The following is a 10,661-nucleotide window of genomic DNA, read 5'->3' on the forward strand; positions in this document are numbered from 1 at the left end:
TACAGTATTTGGCCTGCACAGGTGGCTGTCAATGAGTTGCCTCCATTGCTCAGATGGAAGAATGTTGTGATGCCGTCACTACGGTATGGGAAGAGGCATCCTATCATGACTATGTTGCTCCAAGCGTTTGTTAATCAGCTTGAGAAGCTGAACGTTAGTGGCATCACCTGGACTTGTGGGGACAAGCTGATTAACTCAAAGGCAAGTGCTTTTTCTTAACTATGCTGAGTTAAATTTCATGCAAATGCATTTATTTTCATGCAACTGCTAATTAGCAAGATTCTCAACATAACATTTCCAGGAGCACTGCGTCTGCTGCTGGGCGGATGCTCCAGCAAGGACAATGCAGCACGTCATCCAATTCAACGGTTACTATGGCTGCAGTTGGTGTTGCCACCCAGGAGAAAATGTCGATGGTAAGTCTCGGTGAATGTCAAATCTTAATAATTACTTCTTTGAAAAGTAATTTGGCCCCACCAAAATGGCAAGCGATTGCCGAAAAGCTTCATTGTGTTCATTCAAAGGCATGACATTCTAGTCAGCTACTTGTTCCATGTGTTCACTAATTAACATAAAGCAAGATATGGCTTCTTATTACTAGTACCTTCTACGCCATTTATAATCACATCTCACTTTATTCATATGTGCCGGAATTTATGCCTGATGCAATATATCTAAAGCATACTCCTTTAAGCACTAGTTCTTCAATCAGCACTTGATAACATTTTAGGAAAGGAATTTAGCCATAATTTTTGCTAATTCATTGCTGCAATTCCTTGCGGTGCTGCAGGCCTTTACCTCAAGGTGCATGAATTTCAGCTTTCATTCTGGGTTCCTTACTCCATGTAATGGGAGACGTACGCCTGTGAGCAAAAGCATATGGACCAGGGATTGCACGACAATACTAATTTTATCCTCTGTCTGTGAATGTAACTTGAAATTAAAGAATGCAGTTCAAACATGTTATTACAAATTTTCTAGTGTACTCCCCAGTGTCCCTTTATGGGTGTTAATTACGAAGATATTCTGTTTCTTCTTTTGCCAGCCCCGTGGTCTGTATACTTTTGCTCATGGGTGTAGATGTGGTTCATCAAACCTTATGGGGCACAAAGCCTGCCAGATAATAGCCCTATCTAAATATCACAGAAATGCAGGCATTAACAGGCCAGCATCTGTATTCTTTCTTTTGATTCCAAGGAAGACTTTCCCACATTTCTAGTTATTCAGGACAAGAAGTCTCATCATTGTGCACATGAATAAGCAACGTTCTGCTTAATTAACACGGATTAACAGAGATGTAAGAAAGCTGTGGAACGATACATTCATAATGTCATGACATCTGACAGCTTTGATAAAAAAGCGCATAGACTAAACGGAACAATTTTTTTCTAGATGACTTGTTTGGTCGGTCATGAGAAAACTTGTATCCTTGACAGTGTGCGTTCACCATTCTTTCCTGTGGCTTTGGAACTGTGTTTTTAAGTTTGGTTGTTAAAACTGAATTGATGTTTAGCAAATTATCTATTTATTTCTGTGAACACGTAATGCAGAATACAGTAATCAGTGTTATGCTCTTAATGGGGGGGGGGGCTAGGTGACAGCAGTGCCGGCAAGATGCTCACCCGAATGTTTTTCTTCGTGCAGCTTCTCCATTGCCTGGCTGTTCCCGTTGAGTGCTGTGCTGCTCCCTTTGGCTGCAACATTTATTCGTGTCCAGCTGGCCTCTGCTCACAAGGTCGGCACGTGCAGTGCACTGACGATGCGCGTCTGAACTGCCCTATCACCCTGTGTGATAGCCCTGGCCCGTTCATCGGCGTATCTGGCGACCCCTTGCACGCCTTTGCCTACGCCTCGCTGGATCAGCCGGCTATCAGCGGTCTACGCGCTGCTATTACGTCATCTACCCAGGATATAAAAGCGTTGTTGCCAGCGCCCTTCTTCAGTGGGCTAGGTGACAGCGGTGCCGGCAAGATGCTCACCCGAATGTTTTTCTTCGTGCAGGTATGTTACCGCAAAGGCGCTCATTGTATAAGATCCGACGATAAGTTTCTACTGCTGTTACTATGCCCACATGATGTTGCTTCCTGTTCTTCACAAATTATGTATTGCTTGAGTCGCCTTCTGCTGAGCGGTGACGTGGAAGTGAACGCTGGCCCTCCAAAGAAAAATCCTGGTCTTCACCCTTCCCCCAAAATTCACATGGCTTCGAGTAGCCTTACGAGAACCGCGGCAGTCGCTGCTTCCACGTCACACGCCGACGCTACGGCCGTTGATGCTAATGACACTATGATTGCCAAAATGCTATCTGAACTATTAGATGGGCAGAAGCGATTAGCTCGTGACATAGCCGACATAAAGTCATTCCAGAAAACTGTCGACGAGCGTTTCGAATGCCTCGATTCTCGTGTGACTGCGCTTGAGTCTTCACCACCGGAAAAGTACGACATCTTACGTGCTCAAATTGATTCCTTGACTCTTGCTGGGGCGCAGCTCAGTAAGAAAAATGATGACCTGGAAAATAGATCTCGTCGCAATAACTTAATCTTATATGGCATCCCAGAAGACCCAAATGATGATGGGGAGCACTTATTAAACAAGGTGTCAAACGTAATCTCAGAGAAATTGTCGATCCCATGTCCACGAATCGAATTTCATTAACATCATATTCATGTAAGATGCTGGAGCACATAATTTACACACATATAACGGAATTTCTGGAATCTAATAACATGCTTTCTAACTTTCAGCACGGTTTTAGGAAAGATTTCAACACCTTAACAAAACTAGTTGAATTCTCACACGACATTTTCTGTGCCCTTGATATCGGCACCCAGGTCGACACTATTTATAGATTTTTCCAAGGCTTTCGATACTGTACTGCATTCTAATCTCTTAATAAAGCTTAACATGATCTTGAAAAATTCTCACTTGGTTAGCTGGATTGCCAGTTTCCTTTCTCATCGGTCACAATTCGTATGTTATAATTCAACTGATTCTTCTTCTGTTGACGTGTCATCTGGTGTACCCCAAGGGTCGGTTCTTGGTCCTTTACTATTTCCACTATACATTAATGACTTACCTCGAAACGTCACTTCATACATACGCCTTTATGCGGACGACTGTGTTTTGTATCGCGTGATTAACACACCAGAAAACCATCTTAAACTGAATTCCTCATTTGTCAGCTTCTGCACCTGGTGCAACACTTGGCCAATGAAAATAAATTTTACTAAAACTGTGATAATGTCATTTTCTAATAGTGCCTCTCCTTCATTGATCAATTACACTTTCAACGACTTATCCTTGCACAGGGTGTGGGAATACAATTATCTTGGCGTCATATTTACCACTAACATGCCCTGGTCAAAACACAATAATTTCATTTGCACTAAAGCAATCCGGAAGCTCGGGTATTTGAGGCGCAATTTCAACAATTCTCCAAAGGAAACTAAGTTACTAATGTATAAAAGTTTAATTCGTCCAATCCTAGGTTATGCTTCTCCTGTCTGGAACCCTCATAAGCAGTGCGACATTAACTCCATTTAGGGCATACAACGAAAATCCATTAGATTCATATATTGTCGCTATGATCACTATTTTTCACCCTCTCGTGCCTTATCTTCTTTGAACCTAACCCCTTTATCCATACGCCTTCACATTGAGTCATTGAAGTTTCTGCATGGCATCGTCAATTTTTCTTATCGTGTCTCGCATCCCATATATATTCCTTCAGACATTCCTCGGTCAAGTAGGAGTCACCGTAGCCTTAATATTAAGCCTTACTTTGCTCGAACTAATAAATTTAAATACAGCTTTTTCCCACGTACTATTGAATTCTGGAACTTAATTCACGGAACAATTAGGACACTGCCACTAAACGATTTCATGTTAAAAGTTAACTACACCTGATTTTATGTATTTTGTTGTTCTTACAGTGTATTGACTCATTCTCGTTTTGTACTGACTCTCAGTGTTTCTGTTATTTTGAGTTTCATTTGTGTTATCTGCCATATGTCTTGTGAATTTTTAATATGTTATTGTTTACTTGTTTTTTTTGTATGACTTCTTTTTGTCTAACCCACTCCTGCAATAACCCCATAAAGGGGCTGCAGTATGTATAAATAAATAAATAAAATTATATATTAGGCTGCGCCATGCACATATTATTGTGATTAGTGAAGTATTGTTGAACTACACCCTAACAAATGACATCAACTTTTGTGACTGGATATGTATGCCTCACACATTTTATGGGTGCCTTTGTTCTAGGTACTGTCAAGTACACCATAAGCCAACCATCTCAAGACCGGACTGAAAAATAAGCTCTGTCAGACATGAAGGAAGCTGTCCGAACTGGCAACATTGTGCGCAGTGTTAAGGGCCCATCCACTCTAATCAATCCACCAGGTTTTAGCCCTGTTTGGGCATGGTGCCCTGATTATATGCACTGCATACTTTTAGGAATTACTCGGCAAATCGCCGATCTTTGGTTTTCTGAAGCAGGAGCCGATTTTTACTGCGGTAGGCCATCAACTATGACAGTTTTAAATCAGAGGCTATGTTCAGTGAAGATGCCAGGCTATATCAACCGTCAGCCAAGATCGTTAACGCTCAGAAAATATTGGAAGGCATCTGAGTGGCAATATTGGCTGCTCTATTACAGCATACCATGCTTAACAGGACATTTGAGCTCAGTCCATCTAGACCACTGCGCACTACTTGTAGTTGGAGTTTTCCTTCTGCTGAAGGACTCTGTCTTGTAGCGCGACATAAATGAAAGCACAAAGCTACTGATTGAGCTTGTAGTTCTTGTTCAGTTTATTTATGGGCCAAGTGACATGACATACAATGTTCACTAACTACTCCATGTACCAATGTCTGTTGTAATCTGTGGCCCCCTGTGGGCCCATTCATATTTCACCTTTGAAACGAACTCAGGCAAGCTACTGAAGCATCTAACATCCTCTAATGGTGTGGCCCTGCAAATTGCCACACGCCTTCTTCTTCTGAACAATTTGTCTGTTTTCAAAGCAGTGGTCAGTGAGAGGGCCTTGCAGCTTTGCTCAGAAAAACTCCTGACAGTCGCAATAATGGCATAATCCCTCTGGGAAAACCTTAGCAACTTGATCACAGTTTCTTTGAAAAATATACAGAACTGCAGAGCTGTGAAGGCGCAGCTGAACTTAAAAGAATGCTTCCAAATGGCGCGACGATTGCCTCAGAGAAGTACGTAAGACACAAGACGAAAGACTGCACTGCACTTTGTCCAACGGGAGCTACATAAAAGCCCAAACATTAATTTTTGCCAGACAGCAGACAGGCTGTGAGCAAGTCTATGGTTTGTCCTTTGACTACATTACAGAGCCCATCACACCATGCAGTCACTTAAAAGCTGCAAGGAAACGTACACGGCAGATGTTGTTTAAGATTAGCGAGACTGCTCTTCCGTGTATTCTTCTTTGCGCTGGAGGCAAAGAGTATTTTTGTGACCTAGTCAATGTTTGAGTGGTCATAGGATCTGTGCAACATTGAATGTGAACTTTGAACAAAGGAAAGATGCCAACATTCCAGAGAATTTTACGTAGATTACATTTCAGAGATTTTCCCTTCAATTACTTATTGTGCTTATCTACATTTTCGATATAATTTTTTACTCAAAGTGATTTAGCGGAACGGTTTAGTATATTGTTTATGTGCTTGGTGAAGTTTCCTATAATTGGTGTAGTATTACTACTAATTATCTGTCTGTCGCATGAAGGTTATAAACAGGGATTAGGTGCCTCAGAAAGGCTGGGCAACATTTCGATAGGAGGACCCATCTTTGATAGGCGGCCTCGTCATCCTCGGCATGTTAGTTGTGTTTATTACCTTTATACCACAGTGTGCTATTTCATCTGTCAGCCCCTTTCTTGATTACAAATTATCTGTTGTACTTCCATTGTGATTATTTTTTTCTGAAGTGGGCTTTAAGGCAGTTTTGTTATGTTAGGTTTGTGTTTAATGTTTGCAACGCAAAAGAATTCAGTATTGGTATGTGGGCTATTCACTAGTTGAGTTACACTAGCTGCCTGGCTACAAGTTCCGTGTCTTTAGGTTTGCGAGCAGTCTTGAATTAAATGCTGGTAGTCAAATTTAATTTGAAACAAATATTTGGAATTGAAGGAAACAACATGACATGTATATCTCAAATAGAGAAATATCAAAGGAAGGATACTGATTGTGTCTTGTGGCTTAAAGTGCTCATCACGGACATTATGCTTATATACTTATATTAAAATGTTAATAACTGCACTTGTACTATGCGATATTGTCTGTAGACATGACTTTGCCATTGCAAAGGAGAAAAATGCTCTGCTGGCTGTCTCAAATTTCTTTTTTCGGTAACTTGCACGTCTGCTGATTACTCAAAAACTAATTGGAAAAATATCAAGTGCTTTGAATGACTTTTCTATTCCTTATTCGAGAATTGTTCACCTCTAGTGCACTGATGCTACATTTAATGTCTCAGTAACATTCTTTGATGACTATATTGCATGAAAATTTATTTGCATTCTGTGTTTTGGCTTCATAGTTTCTTTTGATTTTGGAGCTTGTTTCTGTTGAAGCATTGAGCATTATTTTACAGTAATTGTAGTTGTGTGCAGAACTCTTCTTATTGGTGCTGTTCTCAAATCGGCTTTTTGAATAGGTGTAATGCTGCACTATGGGGCTCAGAGGTAACATTAGCCTTCTAAGGTGTTTTTCACATGCACCTAAATCTAGGATGGGCTTTCTCACATTTTGGCTCCTTCGAAATCCAGCCACTACAACCAGAGTTGAGCCTGCTAACTTGCACTGAGCAACAAAATGCGTTAGCCTCTGAGCCATTGTAGCACGTGCATACTACATTACTGTGGCACCCCAACATTTACAAAAGTGTTAAAAGTGAATAGTTTTTGTTTTATGGGCACATATTGAGCAATAAAGCAGATTTTATTGCAATTTCCTGTGTTGTCATTACCTGCATTCTTCTGACATTAGATCACAGTATTCATTATATGAACACATTAGCGAAACTCGACACACAATTATGGTACATACTAGGTGTTTCAAGGAAGTATTGAGAGAGGTGTTTTTATTCATAAACTAGTCATGGTTACGGTTGTCGGAGGTGAATCTTATATATCATTTATCCTATTGTTACCAGCACAATGGCAATTACTTTAGTTATTTTTGTATGACATCACAGAAAGTGTACTCATTTGATTGAAATTGAATTATCCTGATCACGATGAATCATCATCATCATCAGCCTAGTTACGCCCACTGCAGGGCAAAGGCCTCTCCCATACTTCTCCAACTACCCCGGTCATGTACTAATTGTGGCCATGTTGTCCCTGCAAACGTCTTAATGTCATCCGCCCACCTAACTTTCTGCCGCCCCCTACTACGCTTTCCTTCCCTTGGAATCCAGTCCGTAACCCTTAATGACCATCGGTTATCTTCCCTCCTCATTACATGTCCGGCCCATGCCCATTTCTTTTTCTTGATTTCAACTAAGATGTAATTTACCCGCGTTTGTTCCCTCACCCAATCTGCTCTTTTCTTATCCCTTAACGTTACACCTATCATTCTTCTTTCCATGGCTCGTTGCGTCGTCCTCAATTTCAGCAGAACCCTTTTCGTAAGCCTCCAGGTTTCTGCCCCGTAGGTGAGTACTGGTAAGACACAGCTGTTATACACTTTCCTCTTGAGGGATAGTGGCAACCTGCTGTTCATGACTTGAGAATGCCTGCCAAACGCCCCCCAGCCCATTCTTATTCTTCTGGTTATTTCAGTCTCATGATCCGGATCCGTGGTCACTACCTGCCCTAAGTAGATGTATTCCCTTACCACTCCCAGTGCCTCGCTACCTATCGTAAACTGCTGTTCTCTTCCGAGACTGTTAAACATTACTTTAGTTTTCTGTAGATTAATTTTCAGACCCACCCTTCTGCTTTGCCTCTTCAGGTCAGTGAGCATGCATTGCAATTGGTCTCCTGAGTTACTAAGCAAGGCAATATCATCAGCGAATCGCAAGTTGCTAAGGTATTCTCCATCAACTTTTATCCCCAATTCTTCCCACTCCAGGTCTCTGAATACCTCCTGTAAACACGCTGTGAATAGCATTGGAGATATCGTATCTCCCTGTCTGACGCCTTTCTTTATTGGGATTTTGTTGCTTTCTTTGTGGAGGATTACGGTGGCTGTGGAACCGCTATAGATAGCTTCCAGTATCTTTACATATGGCTCATCTACACCCTGATTCCGTAGTGCCTCCATGACTGCTGAGGTTTCGACTGAATCAAATGCTTTTTCGTAATCAATGAAGGCTATATATAAGGGTTGGTTATATTCCGCACATTTCTCTATCACCTGATTGATAGTGTGAATATGGTCTATTGTTGAGTATCCTTTACGGAATCCTGCCTGGTCCTTTGGTTGACAGAAGTCTAAGGTATTCCTGATTCTATTTGCGATTACCTTAGTAAATACTTTGTAGGCAACGGACAGTAAGCTGATCGGTCTATAATTTTTCAAGTCTTTGGCGTCCCCTTTCTTATGGATTAGGATTATGTTAGCGTTCTTCCAAGATTCCGGTACGTTCGAGGTCATGAGGCATTGTGTATATAGGGCGGCCAACCTTTCTAGGACAGTGTTCCCACCATCCTTCAACAAATCTGCTGTTACCTGATCCTCCCCAGCTGCCTTCCCCCTTTGCATGGCTCCCAAGGCGTTCTTTGCCTCTTCCGGTGTTACTTGTGGGATTTCAAGTTCCTCTAGAGTATTCTCTCTCACCTTATCGTCGTGGGTGTTACTGGTACTGTATAAATCTCTATAAAACTCTTCAGCCACTTGAACTATCTCATCCATATTAGTAACGATATTGCCGGCTTTGTCTCTTAACGCACACATCTGATTTTTGCCTATTCCTAGTTTCTTCTGTACTGCTTTTAGGCTTCCTCTGTTCCTGAGAGCCTGTTCAATTCTATTCATATTATAGTTCCTTTTGTCCGCTGTCTTACGCTTGTTGATTAACTTAGAAAGTTCTGCCAGTTCTATTCTTGCTGCAGGGTTAGAGGCTTTCATACATTGGCGTTTCTTGATCAGATCTTTCGTCTCCTGCGATAGCTTACTGGTTTCCTGTTTAACGGCGTTACCACCGACTTCTATTGTGCACTCCTTAATGATGCCCATAAGATTGTCGTTCATTGCTTCAACACTATGGTCCTCTTCCTGGGTTAAAGCCGAATACCTGTTCTGTAGCTTGATCCGGAATTCCTCTAGTTTCCCTCTTACCGCTAACTCATTGATTGGTTTCTTATGTACCAGTTTCTTCCGTTCCCTCCTCAAGTCAAGGCTAATTCGAGTTCTTACCATCCTATGGTCACTGCAGCGCACCTTGCCGGGCACGTCTACATCTTGCATGATGCCAGGGTTCGCGCAGAGTATAAAGTCGATTTCATTTCTAGTCTCACCATTCGGGCTCCTCCATGTCCACTTTCGGCTAACCCGCTTGCGGAAAAAGGTATTCATTATCCGCATATTATTCTGTTCTGCAAACTCTACTAATAACTCTCCTCTGCTATTCCTAGAGCCTATGCCATATTCCCCCACTGACTTGTCTCCGGCCTGCTTCTTGCCTACCCTGGCATTGAAATCGCCCATCAGTATACTGTATTTTGTTTTGACTTTACCCATCGCCGATTCCACGTCTTCATAGAAGCTTTCGACTTCCTGGTCATCATGACTAGATGTAGGGGCGTAGACCTGTATAACCTTCATTTTGTACCTCTTATTAAGTTTCACAACAAGACATGCCACCCTCTCGTTAATGCTATAGAATTCCTGTATGTTACCAGCTATGTTCTTGTTAATCAGGAATCCGACTCCTAGTTCTCGTCTCTCTGCTAAGCCCCGGTAGCACAAGACGTGCCCGCTTTTTAGTACTGTATATGCTTCTTTTGGCCTCCTAACTTCACTGAGCCCTATTATATCCCATTTACTGCCCTCTAATTCCTCCAATAGCACTGCTAGACTCGCCTCACTAGATAACGTTCTAGCGTTAAACGTTGCCAGGTTCATAATACCTTGCATCAATTTTGAGGTGGAGACAGATGCATTTCCTGGCTACCAAATATTTTCCCAGCTAACTTACTTCAGGCAAGATGGGAAAATGATGCATAGAAAACTAACACATTTTGCCACTCAATTCAGATGCTTACTTCTTGAAGTTGCTCTATTAAGGGAATGCTCTGGACACTGTCTAGCTTCAGTTTCACTATTACAACCTCCCATAACAATTTTAATTAAACGTTTATTACAGCCTGTTGCCATTATTAGCTAGTTTCTTAGGTGCATTAAGATACATTTTACATCAACCGTCTAGAATATAGTGCGACTGAAAAAATTCATCCAATATCTTCAGAACATTGTTCTGCAATGAGGGTGTTCGCCTAGCAGAAGGGTAACTAGATATAGGTTGTAGCGCTAGGCGTAAACAGGTCGGCGCTATATCGTAACGGGGAAGCAAGCACTTCTCGTCGTCTTCTCTTGCACCCGCACACCAGCACCATGCCCACTGCCCAGTGCCTTCAGTACAATTACTCCCCACCGAAAGAGTAGCCATCCTGGCGACTTAA

This window comes from Dermacentor andersoni, chromosome 1 (assembly GCF_023375885.2).
Source record: "Dermacentor andersoni chromosome 1, qqDerAnde1_hic_scaffold, whole genome shotgun sequence".
Taxonomy (NCBI): domain Eukaryota; kingdom Metazoa; phylum Arthropoda; class Arachnida; order Ixodida; family Ixodidae; genus Dermacentor; species Dermacentor andersoni.